This window comes from Oryx dammah, unplaced genomic scaffold (assembly GCF_014754425.2).
Source record: "Oryx dammah isolate SB20612 unplaced genomic scaffold, SCBI_Odam_1.1 HiC_scaffold_23, whole genome shotgun sequence".
NCBI lineage: Eukaryota > Metazoa > Chordata > Mammalia > Artiodactyla > Bovidae > Oryx > Oryx dammah.
This window is the reverse complement of record NW_024070207.1, coordinates 81,747,807-81,765,229: the sequence shown is the minus strand read 5'-3', so window position 1 is coordinate 81,765,229 and position 17,423 is coordinate 81,747,807.

Sequence of the window (17,423 nt, the reverse complement as noted above, 5' to 3'; positions counted from 1 at the left end):
CTCTCCATATAATTTAAATAAGCAGGGTGACAATATACAAGTCTTGCATACTCCTTTCCCTATTTGGAACCAGTCTGTTGTTCCATGTCCAGTTCTAACTGTTGCTTCCTGACCTGCATACAGATTTCTCAAAAGGCAGGTCAGATGGTCTGGTATTTCCAACTCTTTCAGAATTTTCCACAATTTGTTATGATCCATACAGTCAAAGGCTTTGGCATAGTCAATAAAGCAGAAATAGATGTTTTTCTGGAACTCTCTTGCCTTTTTGATGATCCAGGGGATGTTGACAATTTGAACTCTGGTTCCTCTGCCTTTTCTAAATCCAACTTGAACATCTGGAAGTTCTCCATTCACATACTGTTGAAGCCTGGCTTGGAGAATTTTGAGCATTACTTTATTAACATGTGAGATGATTGCAATTGTGCGGTAGTTTGAGCATTCTTTGGCATTGCCTTTCTTTGGGATTGGAATGAAAACTGATCTTTTCCAGTCCTGTGGCCACTGCTGAGTTTTCCAAATTTGCTGACATATTGATTGCAGCACTTTCACAGCATCATCTTTCAGGAGTTGAAATAGCTCAACTGGAATTCCATCACCTCCACTAGCTTTGTTCATAGTGATGCTTCCTAAGGCCCTACTTGATTTTGTATTCCAGGATGTCTTGCTCTAGGTGAGTAATCATACCATCGTGATTATCTGGATCATGAAGATCTTTTCTATACAGTTCTTCTGTGTATTCTTGCCACCTCTTCTTAATATCTTTTGCTTCTGTTAGGTCCATACCATTCCTGTCCTTTATTGAGGCCATCTTTGCATGAAATGTTCCCTTGGTATCTCTAGTTTTCTCGAAGAGACTCTTGTCTTTCCCATTCTATTGTTTTCCTCTGTTTCTTTGCACTGATCACTGAGGAAGGCTTTCTATTATATGGGTATAACTAATTCTCTTTATTTTTCATTCTTTGATGGATATTTGGGTTGTTTTCACTGCTTAGCCTTTATGAATAAAGCTCTTATGAACAATATTGTACAATTTTTTTGCTTGACTTGTTTTCAGTTTGATTCAGTAGATATTTAAGGATCAGATTGTTGAGTCAGAAAGTATCTCTAAGAGTTGACACCTATCATGTGCAAACTGTTCCAAATAATTTCAGAGGGAGGAAAAGTTCCAAACTCATCTAATGAGCCACCATCACCCTGTTAACAAAACAAGACAAAGATACCACAAAAAAGAAAATTATAGGACATTAACATTGATAAACATAGATGCAAAAATCCTCAACAAAGCTCTAGCAAACAGAATCCAACAACACTTTAAAAGGATCATCTGCCATGATCAAGTGGGGTTAATCCCGAGGATGCCACGATCTTTAATATATGAACATCAATCAGTGTGACACATCATATTAAGAAACTGAAAGATAGAAACCAAATAACCATCTCAATAGATTCAGAGAAAGCTTTCAACAAAATTATACACCCATTTATAATTAAAACCCTCTAGAGAACTGGCATAGAAGGAACCTACGTCAACATAATAAAGGCCATATATAACAAACCCACAGCAAATATTATTCTCAATAGTGAAAAACTGAAAACATTTCCTCTAAAATCAGAAACAAGTGTGCCACTCTTGCCAGTGTTATTCAATATTGTTTTGGAAGTCCTACCCATGGCAATCAGAGAAGAAAAAGAAATAAAATGAATCCAGACTGGAAAAGAAGAAAAACTCTACTTGCAGATGGCATGATACTATACATAGAAAATCCTAAAAATTCCACCAAAAATTTCTAGAGCTAAGCAGTGAAGTTAGTATGGTCACAGGGTATAAAATTAATACACAGAAATCCCTTGAATTCCTATACACTACCAATGAAAAACCAGAAAGAGAAAGTAAGGAAACAATCTCCTTCACCATAACAACAAAAAGAATAAAATACCTAGGAATCAGTTCAGTTCAGTCGCTCAGTCATGTTCGACTCTTTGCGACCCGATGAATCACAGCAAGACAGGCCTCCCTGTCCATCACCACCTCCTGGAGTTCACTCAGACTCACGTCCATCGAGTCAGTGATGCCATCCAGCCATCTCATCCTCTGTCGTCCCCTTCTCCTCCTGCCCCCTAATCCCTCCCAGCATCAGAGTCTTTTCCAATGAGGCAAATCTTCGCATGAGGTGGCCAAAGTACTGGAGTTTCAGCTTCAGCATCATTCCTTCCAAAGAAATCCCAGGGCTGATCTCCTTCAGAATGGACTGGTTGGATCTCCTTGCAGTCCAAGGGACTCTCAAGAGTCTTCTCCAACACCACAGTTCAAAAGCATCAATTCTTCAGCGCTCAGCCTTCTTCACAGTCCAACTCTCACATCCATACATGACTACAGGAAAAACCATATCCTTGACTAGATGGACCTTAGTTGTCAAAGTAATGTCTTTGCTTTTGAATATACTATCTAGGTTGGTCATAACTTTTCTTCCAAGGAGTAAGTGTCTTTTAATTTCATGGCTGCAGTCACCATCTGCAGTGATTATGGAGCCCAAAAAAATAAAGTCTGCCACTGTTTCCACTGTTTCCCCATCTATTTGCCATGAAGTGATGGGACCAGATGCCATGATCTTCGTTTTCTGAATGTTGAGCTTTAAGCCAACTTTTCCACTCTCCCCTTTCACTTTCATCAAGAGGCTTTTTAGTTCCTCTTCACTTTCTGCCATAAGGGTGGTGTCATCTGCATATCTGAGGTTATTGATATTTCTCTTGGCAATCTTGATTCCAGCTTGTGCTTCTTCTGGCCCAGTGTTTCTCGTGATATACTCTACATATAAGTTAAATAAGCAGGGTAACAATATACAAGCCTTGACATACTCCTTTTCCTATTTGGAACCAGTCTGTTGTTCCATGTCCAGTTCTAACTGTTGCTTCCTGACCTGCATACAGATTTCTCAAGAGGCAGGTCAGGTGGTCTGGTATTTCCATCTCTTTCAAAATTTTCCACAGTTTATTGTGATCCACACAGTCAAAGGCTTTGGCATAGTCAATAAAGCAGAAATAGATGTTTTTCTGGAACTCTCTTGCTTTTATTGATGATCCAGTGGATGTTGGCAATTTCATCTCTGGTTCCTCTGCCTTTTCTAAAACCAGGTTGAACATCTGGAAGTTGATGGTTCATGTATTGCTGAAGCCTGGCTTGGAGAATTTTGAGCATTTCTTTACTAGCGTGTGAGATGAGTGCAATTGTGCAGTAGTTTGTGGGTACCAGTTAAAAGGGGAGAAGTAAATCTCAATGGAATAGGATGAGGGGTGGGCCTGCTATGGTAGATTGGTACAAATATAGAAAATCTATAAATATAATATGGCCCAAAGTCTTGGGCCTGTAAATGATAGTTGAAATAATTACCCTGTAAGTGATAGTTGAAATAATTTTAACAGGAGTGAATTTTTATTGAATTTCTAAAGCGGTACTGTAAGGGACAGACGAGAGTGGTGGAAGCTTCCTTTCTCACATAGCAAGTAACAAACTCCTGAATTTGTCATTGTTAAAACAATTTCTCTTGGGAATTCTTTAAATATTTCACAATGAAGTACCCATGTTCCTTTCTAGGATACTCGGACACTAAGCCTCTCTCTTAGCAAAATTACTTGTGCTGGTATTTTTAATTTGTTAAATAAAAATAACTCTACTAAATAGGGAATTTATATTCAGGAAGATAAATGATCTCTTATTTACTTCATACTCATAAATATTATCAACTATGGCCATTAAAACACTAGGGTATGTTTTGTAAAAAGTCATATTATTAATGTTTCTCAAGTTATGCTATATAATAATTCACACATAATAATAATAATTCCCCAGGAGCAAAAATGTTTAACATAGATTGATATGGTTGATATGGAGATTTTTTTAGCCAAGATTATTAGTATTCAGGTGAACACAAATGGAAAAAGCATTCCCCAATCCTGAAACTTCTTTACCTCATCAATCTTAATTTTTCCATAAGGTCTTCCTTTCTCTTTTCCTGAGCATGTGTTAGGAAATACTTAGCTGATGATGATTCCACTAGGACTCAATTTGAGTGACGGCACCATGTGATAAGGGTGTGATCTTAGTAAGTGGGTTTATTTTGGGACACAGAGGAATGCAACTTTACCAAAGCCTATGGGAACAGAGAATTGATTTTCCACTGTTGGAGGAAAAGTTGTGGAGCAAGCACTTTTGGAAGGATTATAGAGGCTATAGAATAGACTCCACCTGCCCCTGTGGAGACATATTTGGAAACTGACCACCAAAGATAAACTTATCCTACTTTGACTCTGCATATATTAACAACTGACATGTGCCTGTGAGTCTGAAAATTTCTGTACAAGTGAAATAGCATATATTGTTAATTGGTAGTGATTCTGTAGGACATCTGGGTTACCTGTAAAAAACTTAAATTATGAATATTTAGCTTCAGTTCAGTTCAGTCGCTCAGTCACGTCTGACTTTTTGTGACTCCATTGACTGCAGCACACCAGGCTTCCCCGTCCATCACCAACTCCCAGAGCTTGCTCAAACTCATGTACATCAAGTCAGTGATGTCATCCAGCCATCTCATTCTCGGTCGTCCACTTCTCCTCCTATCTTCAATCTTTCCCAGCACCAGGGTATTTTCCAATGAGTCAGTTTTTCACATCAGGTGGCCAAAGTATTGGTCAGCATAAGTCCTTCCAATGAGTATATAGCTTAGTGATGGCTGAAACGTATTTCAAGAAGAAAAACAGTGATATGTGCTATTTCAAGGCAATTGTTAAATGTAAGATACATACTTAACATTGTGTGCAAAGAAAATAATTTGTTAGATATGTGGGAATAGTTACTGAAGATGACTTGGAATGTCCAGTTTTAAATGAGAAATAGCAGAAAGCAGTGAGCTGGCCATGAAATGTGTTTAAACTTTGGATAGTCTAAAGGTCAAGACCGAAGTGCTGAAAGATAATATGAGGTCTAAATAAGGACAACATGCTACCGTGGGTCCAGGTTAGAACAAGAACACTGTCTTCACAGTACCTGACACTGATGTATGAGGCCCTGATGGAAGCAGGTCTGGGGGAACCACTGGAATTCAGGAGGCCTTCACCTATCAACAGACAATTGCCTTATCATTTCATGAGTTGAATCCACCACTGTGTCTGCAAGCACCAAGTGCTGGCCTCTGGCTGAGACCTTGGCAACACCTGAGGGCATGTCTATTGGAATGGGTACCTGTGACATTTCAGTGTGGGTTATGACATTTGGGTTGGTGTGTTCACCATCTGTAGAGTGAGAAATGTGACGATATAGAGTTACTGGCGAGAATCTGAGAGTATGGGGCCAGTGTTTGTTCTGAGGACACAACAACGCCCTCCTCCTACCAGATACAGCCACTCTGCCCTCTCTTAGGGCCTTCTCTAAAGGAGACAGACACACAGGAATCTGGAATATCCTTCACTGGGCCAGTTCCCAGTGCCTCTCAGTGTAGCACCTTCTGGTGGAGCTGGGGTGAAGCACAGGCTCAAGGATGAAGCAGTAGATCTTTGACTCTGATTCTACCTCTTACCACCAGCTGACAGCTAACGTGCAAGGATGACTGAACCCAAATCTCCAGTAAGAAGGAAGGAATAGAGAGTGACGTGGTGGCACCTAGCCTTCCCAAGTAGGCACTGGCTCAGCTTCTCACCCTCTCGGTATTGTAAGAGAGGGGAGGGTGTGGGCATGTTCTCGATGCATGGGTGTCCCATCCCAGTGCACAGGTGTACTGCTCACAGTGCTCCAGGATCTGGCCCATCATACCAGCCTTCTCTCTAAGGGAAGAGTGAGGAAAGGACTTGGGAGAAGGGGGTTTTCTCTACAGTAGGTAGTGGAAAGAGAAGCCTGGTTCCACCTCTAGGGATCTAGAACTATGGATAGAAACTGATTTGATCATAGAAAAAGTAAGTCATGTGTAAAAATTGATTTTGCTGTTAAAATTCTCCAATGTATCAAGCAACCTAGATGTCCATTGGCAGATGAATGGATAAGGAAGTTGTGGTACATATACACAATGGAATATTACTCAGTTATAAAAAAGAACACATTTGAGTCACTTCTAATGAGGTGGACGAAACGGGAGCCTATTATACAGAATGAAGTAAGTCAGAAAGAGAAACACTGATACAGTCTATTAACACATATATATGAAATTTAGAAAGATGGTATCAGTGACCTTATATGAAAGACAGCAAAAGACACACAGATGTAAAGAAGAGACTTTTGGACTATGTGGAAGAAGGTGAGGGTGGGATGATATGAGGGAATAGCATTGAAACATGTATATTACCATATGTAAAATAGGTGACTAGTGCAAATTTGATGCATGAAGCAGGGCACCCAAAGATGGTGCTCTGGAACAACCCAGAGGGGTGGGGTGGGAAGGGAGGAGAGTGGGAGGCTCAGGATGGGGGGACACATGTACTCCCATGGCTGATTCATGTTGATGTATGGCAAAAACCACTACAATATTGTAAAGTAATTAGCTTCCAACTAAAATAAATAAATTAAAAAGCAAAACAAAAAACCAAAACAGAACAAAAATAATTAGCCTGCAATTAAAATAAATAAATTAATTCAAAATAAGAAACAAAACAATTCTTCAATGTACCAAATCTGAACGCTGTTAAAGTGTAAATCTGTTTTAAAAAACAAATGTCAATTTTGAAAAAGTAAATTTTCACTAAAAAAATAAAAAATGTGACATAGAAATTCTAAGTATTTTAAAGTTTTTAATCACAGTGCTAATTGACCTTATGGTTTGAATGACAACATACAGATACATTTATAAAATATAAATATACATTTATAAAGTATATGTAAATTTTCTAAAAAAGGTTAACTACTTCATACTTGTATCATATTAAGTTCATGGTTAAAAAATCAAGGGCTTCCCTGGTAGCTCAGCTGCTAAAGAATCCGCCTGCAATGCAGGAGACCCCAGTTCGATTCCTGAGTTGGGAAAATCCTCTGGAGAAGGGATAGACCACCCACTCCAGTATTCTTGGGCTTCCCTGGTGGTTCAGACGGTAAAGAATCTGACTGCAATGTGGGAGACCTGGGTTCAATCCCTGGGTTGGGAAGGTTCCCTGGAGGAGGACATGGCAATCCACTCTAGTATTCTTGCCTGGAGAATCCCCATGGACAGAGGAGCTTGGTGGGCTACAGTCCATGAGGTGGCAAAAAGTCAGCCACGACTGAGCAACTAAGAACAGCACAGCATATATGAAAATATGGAGGTGAATTCAATAAATCATCAGAAATTGAAACATTCAGCTAGTTCTAACACTGGGTCATAATCACTACAAACGTCTCTCTATTCACTTATGAAATGAGAGGATAGGTTAGTAAGTAAAAAGCCAAAAAAAAAAAGAGAGAGAGAGAGAGCTCTACAGAAATGAATTTTTACAATGATGAGCTTATGCCACACATGCTATTCAAAATAAAAATATATTAGGTTATGTTTTAGTGAAAGTGAAGTGAAGTCGCTCAGTCGTATCCGACTCTTTGCCACCTCATGGACTGTAGCCTACCAAACACACATCACTAACGTTGAACTGTGCATTCATATATATATGAAAATGTTAGTCATTCAGTCGTGTCTGACTCTGTGTGACCCTGAGGACTGTAACCCTCCAGGATCCTTTGTCCATGGGATTCTCCAGGCAAGAATACTGGAGTGGGTTGCTGTTTCCTTCTCCAGGGCATCTTCCTTCCCTACCCAGGGATCCAACCTGGGTCTCCAGCACTTCAAGTAGATTCTTTACCATCTGAACCATTAGGGAATATATATATATATCACTTTCACTTACATATATAACTGATGTGCATTGCTGTACAGCAGGAACTGACAAAACATTGTAAAGGAATTATCTTCCAATTTAAAAATTTAAAATATTGTCCTTCCAAACCAGTATTGCTTTCAAAAGTCTATTTCTTTAATCTTGGAGGAATCTTCCAAGAGTATCTCTTCTTTGAAAAAAAACCTTTAACAAAGATTCATCTCTTTCTCGTTCCCCTTCCCATTATTTTACAGTGATCTGATATATATATATCTCCCCTCCCTCTTGATCCTCCCTCCCCCTTCCTATTCCACCCCTCTAGGCCTTCACAGATCACCAGGCTGGGCTCCCTGTGTTATATAGCAGATTTCCACTAGCTATCTATTTTACACAGGATAGTGTATATATGTCAGTGCTACTTTCTCAATTCATCTGACCCTCCCCTTCCCCACTGTGGACACAAGTTCGTTCTCTATGTCTGCATCTCCATTTGGAATGACAATTACTTTTAATGACATGGTTCTATCATATGAATGTAGAAAGTTTTATTCATTATTTCTATTCATTATGGACATTTGGGTAGTTTTTCATCTGGAATATTACATATTATGCTTCACCACAACCTTGTGCACATTTTTGGTAATAAATGTATTCATATGTGTGTATTTCTCTAATAGTATTTGCCCAGCAGTGGAAGTGCTAGATCGTAGGACACTGCATATATTCAAATGTATTATATGCTACCAAAGAGATTTCTAAAATGGTCATGCGAATTTTGGGGGGTATGTTTAAACTTTTATTTTATACTGGAGCACAGTAGATTTACAGTGTTGTGTTAGTTTCAGGTGTACAGCAAAGTGATTCAGTTTTCCATATACATGTATCCATTCTTTTTCAAATTCTTTTCCTATATAGATTACTTCAGAATATAGAGTTCCTTGTGCTATACAGTAGGTCATTGTTGATTATCAAATTTTGTATATAGTAGTGTGTATCTGTTAATCCCAAACTTCCCTTGGACTGCAAGGAGATCCAACTAGTCCGTTCTAAAGGAGATCAGTTCTGAGTGTTCATTGGAAGGAATGATGCTAAAGCTGAAACTCCAATATTTTGGTCACCTCATGCGAAGAGTTGACTCATTGGAAAAGACTCTGATGCAGGGAGGGATTGGGGGCAGGAGGAGAAGGGGACGACAGAGGATGAGATGGCTGGATGGCATCACCGACTCTATGGACATGAGTTTGAGTAGACTCTGGGAGTTGGTGATGGACAGGGAGGCCTGGCATGCTGTAGTCCATGGGGTTGCAAAGAGTTGGACACGACTGAGTGACTGAACTGAACTTAACTGAACCTTTCCACTTTGGTAATTTAACCAAAATTCATTTTCATCTGTGAGTTTGTGTACATTTTATTAAAAAATTTATTTCTATCAATTTTTTTAGATTCTACATATAACTGACATCATATATTTCTCTGACTTACTTCATTTAATATGATAATCTCTAGGGTCATCCATGCTGCTGTGTTATTATTTTATTCTTTTTAATGGATAATTTCCATTTTCTCTATCTATTCACCTGTTTATGCTCATTTGGGTTGCATCCACATCTTGGCTATTGTAAGTAGTGCAGCAGTGAACATTGGGGTACATGTCTTTTCAAAGTATAGTTTTCTTCAGATATATGGCCAGAACTGGGATTGCTGGATCATACTATAGTTCTATTTTTAGTTTTTAAAGGAACCTCCATACTGTTCTCCATAGTGGCTGCACCAATTTTCATTCCTACCAAACTGTGGGAGGATTCCCTTTCTCTACACTCTCTCCAACATTTATTGTTTGTAGACTTTTTGATGATGGCCATTCTGATCTGTATGAGGTGATACCTCATTGTATTTTTTAAAAATTCGTTTATTTATTTTAATTGGAGGCTAATTACTTTATAATGTTATGGTGGTTTTCTGCCATACATTGACATGAATCAGCCATGGGTGTATATGTGTCCCCTATCCCGAACCCCGCTCCCACCTCCCTCCCCATCCCATCCCTCTCGGTTGTCCCAGTGCACTGGCTTTGAGTGCCCTGTTTCATGCTTCGAACTTGGACTGGTGATCTACTTCACATATGATAATATACATGTTTCAGTGCTATTCTGTCAAATCATCCCATCCTCACCTTCTCCCACAGAGTTCAAAAGTCTGTTCTTTATATCTGTGCCTCTTTTGCTGTCTCACATATAGGGTCATCGTTACCATCTTTCTAAATTCCATATATATGTGTTAATGTACTGTATTGGTGTTTTACTTTCTGACTTACTTCACTCTGTATAATAGGCTCCAGTTTCATCCACCTTATTAGAACTGGTTCAAATACATTCTTTTTGATAACTGAGTAATATTCCATTGTGTATATGTACCACAGCTTTCTTATCCATTTCTCTGCCGATGGACATCTATGCTGCTTCCATGTCCTACCTATTGTAAACAGTGCTGTGATGAACATTGGGGTACACGTGTTTCTTTCTTTTTTAAATATAAATTTATTTATTTTAATTGGAGATTAATTACTTTACAATATTGTATTGGTTTTGCCATACATCAACATGAATCTGCCACAGGTATACACGTGTTCCCCATCCTAACTCCCCTCCCGCCTCCCTCCCCGTACCATCCCTGTGGGTAGTCCCAGTGCACCAGCCCCAAGCATCCAGTATCATGCACTGAACCTGGACTGGCAATTCGTTTCTAGTTTCCTCAGTGTGTGTGGCCAGCAATGAGATTGCTGGGTCATATGACAGTTCTATTTCCAGTTTTTTAAGGAATCTCCACACTGTTCTCCATAGTGGCTGTACTAGTTTGCAACAGTGTAAGAGGGCTCCCTTTTCTCCACACCCTCTTCAGCATTTATTGTTTGTAAAAGGACAGAAATGGTATGGACCTAACAGAAGCAGAAGATATTAAGAAGAGGTGGCAAGAATACACAGAAGAACTGTACAAAAAAGATCTTCATGACCCAGATAATCATGATGATGTGATCACTAATCTAGAGCCAGACATCTTGGAATGTGAAGTCAAGTGGGCCTTAGAAAGCATCACTACGAACAAAGCTAGTGGAGGTGATGGGATTCCAGTTGAGCTCTTTCAAATCCTGAAAGATGATGCTGTGAAAGTGCTGCACTCAATATGCCAGCAAATTTGGAAAACTCAGCAGTGGCCACAGGACTGGAAAAGGTCAGTTTTCATTCCAATCCCAAAGAAAGGCAATGCAAAAGAATGCTCAAAATACCACACAATTGCACTCATCTCACATGCTAGTAAAGTAATGCTCAAAATTCTCCAAGCCAGGCTTCAGCAATACGTGAACTGTGAACTCCCTGACGTTCAAGCTGGTTTTAGAAAAGGCAGAGGAACCAGAAATCAAATTGCCAACATCCACTGGATCATGGAAAAAGCAAGGGAGTTCCAGAAAAACATCTATTTCTGCTTTATTGACTATGCCAAAGCCTTTGACTGTGTGGATCACAATAACTGTGGAAAATTCTGAAAGAGATGGGAATACCAGACCACCTGACCTGTCTCTTGAGAAATCTGTATGCAGGCCAGGAAGCAACAGTTAGAACTGGACATGGAACAACACACTGGTTCCAAATAGGAAAAGGAGTATGTCAAGGCTGTATATTGTCACCCTGCTTGTTTAACTTCTATGCAGAGTACATCATGAGAAACACTGGACTGGAAGAAACACAAGGTGGAATCAAGATTGCTGGGAGAAATATCAATAACCTCAGATACGCAGATGACACCACCCTTATGGCAGAAACTGAAGAGGAGCTAAAAAGCCTCTTGATGAAAATGAAAGAGGAGAGTGGAAAAGTTGGCTTAAAGCTCAACATTCAGAAAACGAAGATCATGGCATCCGGTCCCATCACTTCATGGGAAATAGATGGGGAAACAGTGGAAACAGTGTCAGACTTTATTTTGGGGGGCTCCAAAATCACTGCAGATGGTGACTGCAGCCATGAAATTCAAAGACACTTACTCCTTGGAAGAAAAATTATGACCAACCTAGATAGCATATTCAAAAGCAGAACCATTACTTTGCCAGCTAAGGTCCATCTAGTCAAGGCTATGTTTTTTCCATTAGTCATGTATGGATGTTAGAGTTGGACTGTGAAGAAGGCTGAGCACCGAAGAATTGATGCTTTTGAACTGTGGTATTGGAGAAGACTCTTGAGAGTCCCTTGGACTGCAAGGAGATCCAACCAGTCCATCCTGAAGGAGATCAACCCTGGGATTTCTTTGGAAGGACTGATGCTGAAGCTGAAGCTCAAGTACTGTGGCCAGCTCATGCGAAGAGTTGACTCATTGGAAAAGACTCTGATGCTGGGAGGGATTGGGGACAGGAGGAGAAGGCGATGACTGAGGATGAGATGGCTGGATGGCATCACTGACTCGATGGACGTGAGTCTGAGTGAACTCCGGGAGATGGTGATGAACGGGGAGGCCTGGCGTGCTGTGATTCATGGGGTTGCAAAGAGTCGGACACAACTGAGCGACTGAACTGAACTGAACTTTTTGATAGCAGCCATTCTGACTGACATGAGATGGTACTTCATTGTGGTTTTGATTTGCATTTCTCTGATAATGAGTGATGTTGAGCATCTTTTCATGTGTTTGTTAGCTATCTGTATGTCTTCTTTTGGGAAATGTCTGTTTAGTTCTTTGGCCCAGTTTTTGATTGGGTCGTTGATTTTTTTGGTATTGAGCTGCATGGTCATACGAATTTATATTCCCATTTGCTATGTATGACAGTTTGTTTCCCCACATTCTAACCAAAATTTGGCATTGTTTCTTTTTTGTTTCTAGCCATTGGATGTCATTGTAGGTATAATTTCCTACGTTCAGCACCTTTTCGTCCTCTCTTCTATTTTTTAGTCATTTGTAATCTTCTCTTGTGTAGTGTTTGTTACACACTTTCATCAATTTTTCTGTTGATTTTAATGCTTTGTTCATATTGATCTTTAGTTTTCTTTTCACATCCTAAGTCAGATAACTCTTTTGAATAGATAATTGCAAATATTACCTTGCCTTTTACTCTTAATAATATTTTTGATGGATAAAAGTTCAAAAGAAACTTAAAGAATACAGTGAATATTTTATCTATTGTAATTTATTTATATACAATTAAATTTTTACGTCTTAAAATAATTTTTACTCTTTCAATATTACTCAAAATCATTTTGTATTTAGTTACATTCTATACAGTAGTAATGTCACAAACAGAGCATTATAAAAAAAGACTTTTATGAACAAAATAAGAATGCACACATGTCAAAGGCCTTCTCTGCATCTATTGAGATAATCATATGGCTTTTATTTTTCAATTTGTTAATGTGGTGAATTACATTGATTGATTTGCGGATATTGAAGAATCCTTGCATACCTGGGATAAAGCCCACTTGGTCATGGTGTATGATCTTTTTAATGTGTTGTTGGATTCTGATTGCTAGAATTTTGTTGAGGATTTTTGCATCTATGTTCATCAGTGATGTTGGCCTGTAGTTTTATTTTTTTGTAGCATCTTTGTCAGGTTTTGGTAGGGTGGCCTCATAGAATGAGTTTGGAAGTTGACCTTCCTCTGCAATTTTCTGGAAGAGTTTGAGTAGGATCGGTGTTAGCTCTTCTCGAAATTTTTGGTAGAATTCAGCTGTGAAGCCGTCTGGACCTGGGCTTTTGTTTGCTGGAAGATTTCTGATTACAGTTTCAATTTCCATGCTTGTGATGGGTCTGTTAAGATCTTCTATTTCTTCCTGGTTCAGTTTTGGAAAGTTGTACTTTTCTAAGAATTTGTCCATTTCTTCCACGTTGTCCATTTTATTGGCATATAGTTGCTGATAGTAGTCTCTTGTGATCCTTTGTATTTCTGTGTTGTCTGTTGTGATCTCTCCATTTTCATTTCTAATTTTATTGATTTGATTTTTCTCCCTTTGTTTCTTGATAAGTCTGGCTAATGGTTTGTCAATTTTATTTATCCTTTCAAAGAACCAGGTTTTGGCTTTGTTGATTTTTGCTATGGTCTCTTTTGTTTCTCTTGCATTTATTTCTGCCCTAATTTTTAAGATTTCTTTCCTTCTACTAACTCTGGTGTTCTCCATTTCTTCCTTTTCTAGTTGCTTTAGGTGTAGAGTTAGGTTATTTATTTGACTTATTTCTTGTTTCTTGAGGTATGCCTGGATTGTTATGAACTTTCCCTTTAGCACTTTCCCTTTGCTTTTATAGTGTCCCACAGGTTTTGGGTTGTTGTGTTTTCAATTTCCTTTGTTTCTATGCATATTTTGATTTCTTTTTTGATTTCTTCTGTGATTTGTTGGTTATTCAGAAGCGTCTTGTTCAGCCTCCATATGTTGGAATTTTTAATAGTTTTTCTCCTGTAATTGAGATCTAATCTTAATGCATTATGGTTAGAAAAGATGCTTGGAATGATTTCGATTTTTTGAATTTATCAAGGTTAGATTTATGGCCCAGGATGTGATCTATCCTAGAGAAGGTTCCGTGAGCACTTGAGAAAAAGGTGAAATTCATTGTTTTGGGGTGAAATGTCCTATAGATATCAATTAGGTCTAACTGGTCTATTAAATAAAAGCAAAAATAAACAAATGGGATCGAATTAAAATTAAAAGCTTCTGCACAACAAAGGAAAATATAAGCAAGGTGAAAAGACAGCCTTCTGAATGAGAGAAAATAATAGCAAATGAAGCAACTGACAAACAACTAATCTCAAAAACATACAAGCAACTTAAGTTAATTAGTTAAGTCACATCAGTCGTGTCCAACTCTGTGTAACCCCATAGACGGAAGCCCACCAGGCTCCTCTGTCCTTGGGATTCTCCAGGCAAGAACACTGGAGTGGGTTGCCATTTCCTTCTCCAATGCATGAAAGTGAAAAGTAAAAGTGAAGTCGCTCAGTTATGCAGCTCAATTCCAGAAAAATAAACGACCCAATCAAAAAATGGGCCAAAGAACTAAACAGACATTTCTCCAAAGAAAACATACAGATGGCTAACAAACACATGAAAAGATGCTCAACATCACTCATTATCAGAGAAATGCAAATCAAGACCACAATGAGGTACCATTTCACACCAGTCAGAATGGCTGTGATCCAAAAGTCTGCAAGCAATAAATGCTGGAGAGGGTGTGGAGAAAAGGGAACCCTCCTACACTGTTGGTGGGAATGCAAACTAGTACAGCCACTATGGAGAAAAGTGTGAAGATTCCTTAAAAAATTGCAAATAGAACTGTCTTATGACCCAGAAATCTCACTGCTGGGCATACACACCGAGGAAACCAGAATTGAAAGAGACACGTGTACCCCAATGTTCATCACAGCACTGTTTATAATAGCCAGGACATGGAAACAACCTAGATGTCCATCAGCAGATGAATGGATAAGAAAGCAGTGGTACATATACACAGTGGAGTATTACTCAGCCATTAAAAAGAATACATTTGAATCAGTTCTGATGAGATGGATGAAACTGGAGCCGATTATACAGAGTGAAGTAAGCCAGAAAGAAAAACACCAATACAGTGTACTAAGACATATATATGGAATTTAGAAAGATGGTAATGATGACTCTGTATGTGAGACAGCAAAAGAGACACAGATGTGTAGAGCAGACTTTTGGACTCTGAGGGAGAGGGAGAGGGTGGGATGATTTGGGAGAATGGCATTGAAACATGTATACTATCATGTAAGAAACGAATCGCCAGTCTATGTCTGATGCAGGACACAGGATGCTTGGGGCTGGTGCACGAGGATGATCCAGAGAGATGATATGGGGTGGGAGGTGGGAGGGGGGTTCATGTTTGGGAACTCATGTACACCCATGGTGGATTCATGTCTATGTATGGCAAAACCAATACAGTATTGTAAAGTAAAATAAAGTAAAAATAAAAATTTATATAAAAAATAAAATAAAATCAGTTAAAGCCCCCTCCAAAAAAAAGAATGCACACATGGTCTTCCAACAAAAATTTTTTAAAAACCTACTTAAAAATTTTTGGGAAAATAGGAGTTACAAACCAAAATAATAGGATTTCTAAAATAAATGATAACAAAAACATGCATGTGGAAGTCTGTGGAACATAATTAAAATTTTGAAAGCCAAACACTTTCATAAATAAAAACAAAATGACTAAAATAAAAGCTGGAGAAAGAAAGTAATTGAACCTAAAGAAAACATGAGGAATTAAATAGTAAAAATAAACAAAATATTGAACTAGGGAGAAAAATGTTAGGATAAATAAAATAGATAACTTACTAGCTAATAATCAATAAAAACACATAAATCACTAATTTATAACATGATAAGGGAAAAAGCAAAAGAGTTCCAGAAAAACATCTACTTTATTGACTATGCCAATGCATTTGACCATGTGGATCACAACAAACTGTGGAAAATTCTTCAAGAGGTTTGGATACCAGACCACTTTACCTGCCTCTTGAAAAATCTATATGCAGGTCAAGAAGCAACAGTTAGAACCAGACATGGAACAACAGATTAGTTCCAAATTGGAAAAGGAGTAAGGAAAAGCTTGTATATTGTCACCCTGCTTATTTAATTTATATGCAGAGTACATCATGCAAAATGCCAGGCTGGATGAAGCACAAGGTAGAATCAAGATTGCTGGGAGAAATACCAATAACCTCAGATACGCAGATGACAGCACCTTTATGGCAGAAAGCAAAGAAGAACTGAAGAATCTCTTGATGAAAGTGAAAGAGGGGAGTGAAAAAGTTGGCTTAAAACTCAACATTCAGAAAACTAAGATCATGGCATCCGGTCCCATCACTTCATGGCAAATAGACGGGGAAACAATGGGAACCGTGACAGACTTTATTTTCTTGGGCTCCAAAATCACTGCATTTGGTGACAGCAGCCATGAAATTAAAAGAGGCTTGCTTCTTGGAAAAAAAAAAAACTATGACCAACCTAGACAGCATATTAAAAAGCAGAGACATTACTTTGTGGACAAAAGTCTGTCTCGTCAAAGCTATGGTTTTTCCAGTATGGATGTGAGAGTTGGACCATACAGAAAGTTGAGTGCCAAAGAATTGATGGTTTTGAACTGTGGTGTTCAAGAAGACTCTTGAGAGTCCCTTTGACAGCAAGGAGATCAAAACAGTCCATCCTAAAGGAAATCAGTCCTCAATATTCATTGGAAGGACTGATGCTGAAGCTGAAACTCCAATACTTTGGCCACCTGATGTGAAGAATTACTCATTGGAAAAGACCCTGCTGCTGGGAAAGATTCAAGGCAGGAGGAGAAGGGGACGACAGAGGATGAGATGGATGGAATCACCAACTCCATGGACATGAGTTTGAGCAAGCTTCCAGGAGTTGGTGATGGACAGGGAAGCCTGGCATGCTGCAGTCCATGGGGTTGCAAAGAGTAGGACACAACTGAGCGACTGAACTGAACTGATATATATACACAGGCGTTTTCTAGGTGGCACAGTGGTAAAGGATCTGCCTGCCAATGAAGGAGACGTAGGTTTGATTCATGAGTTGAGAAGATCCCCTGGAGAAGGAAATGGCAAC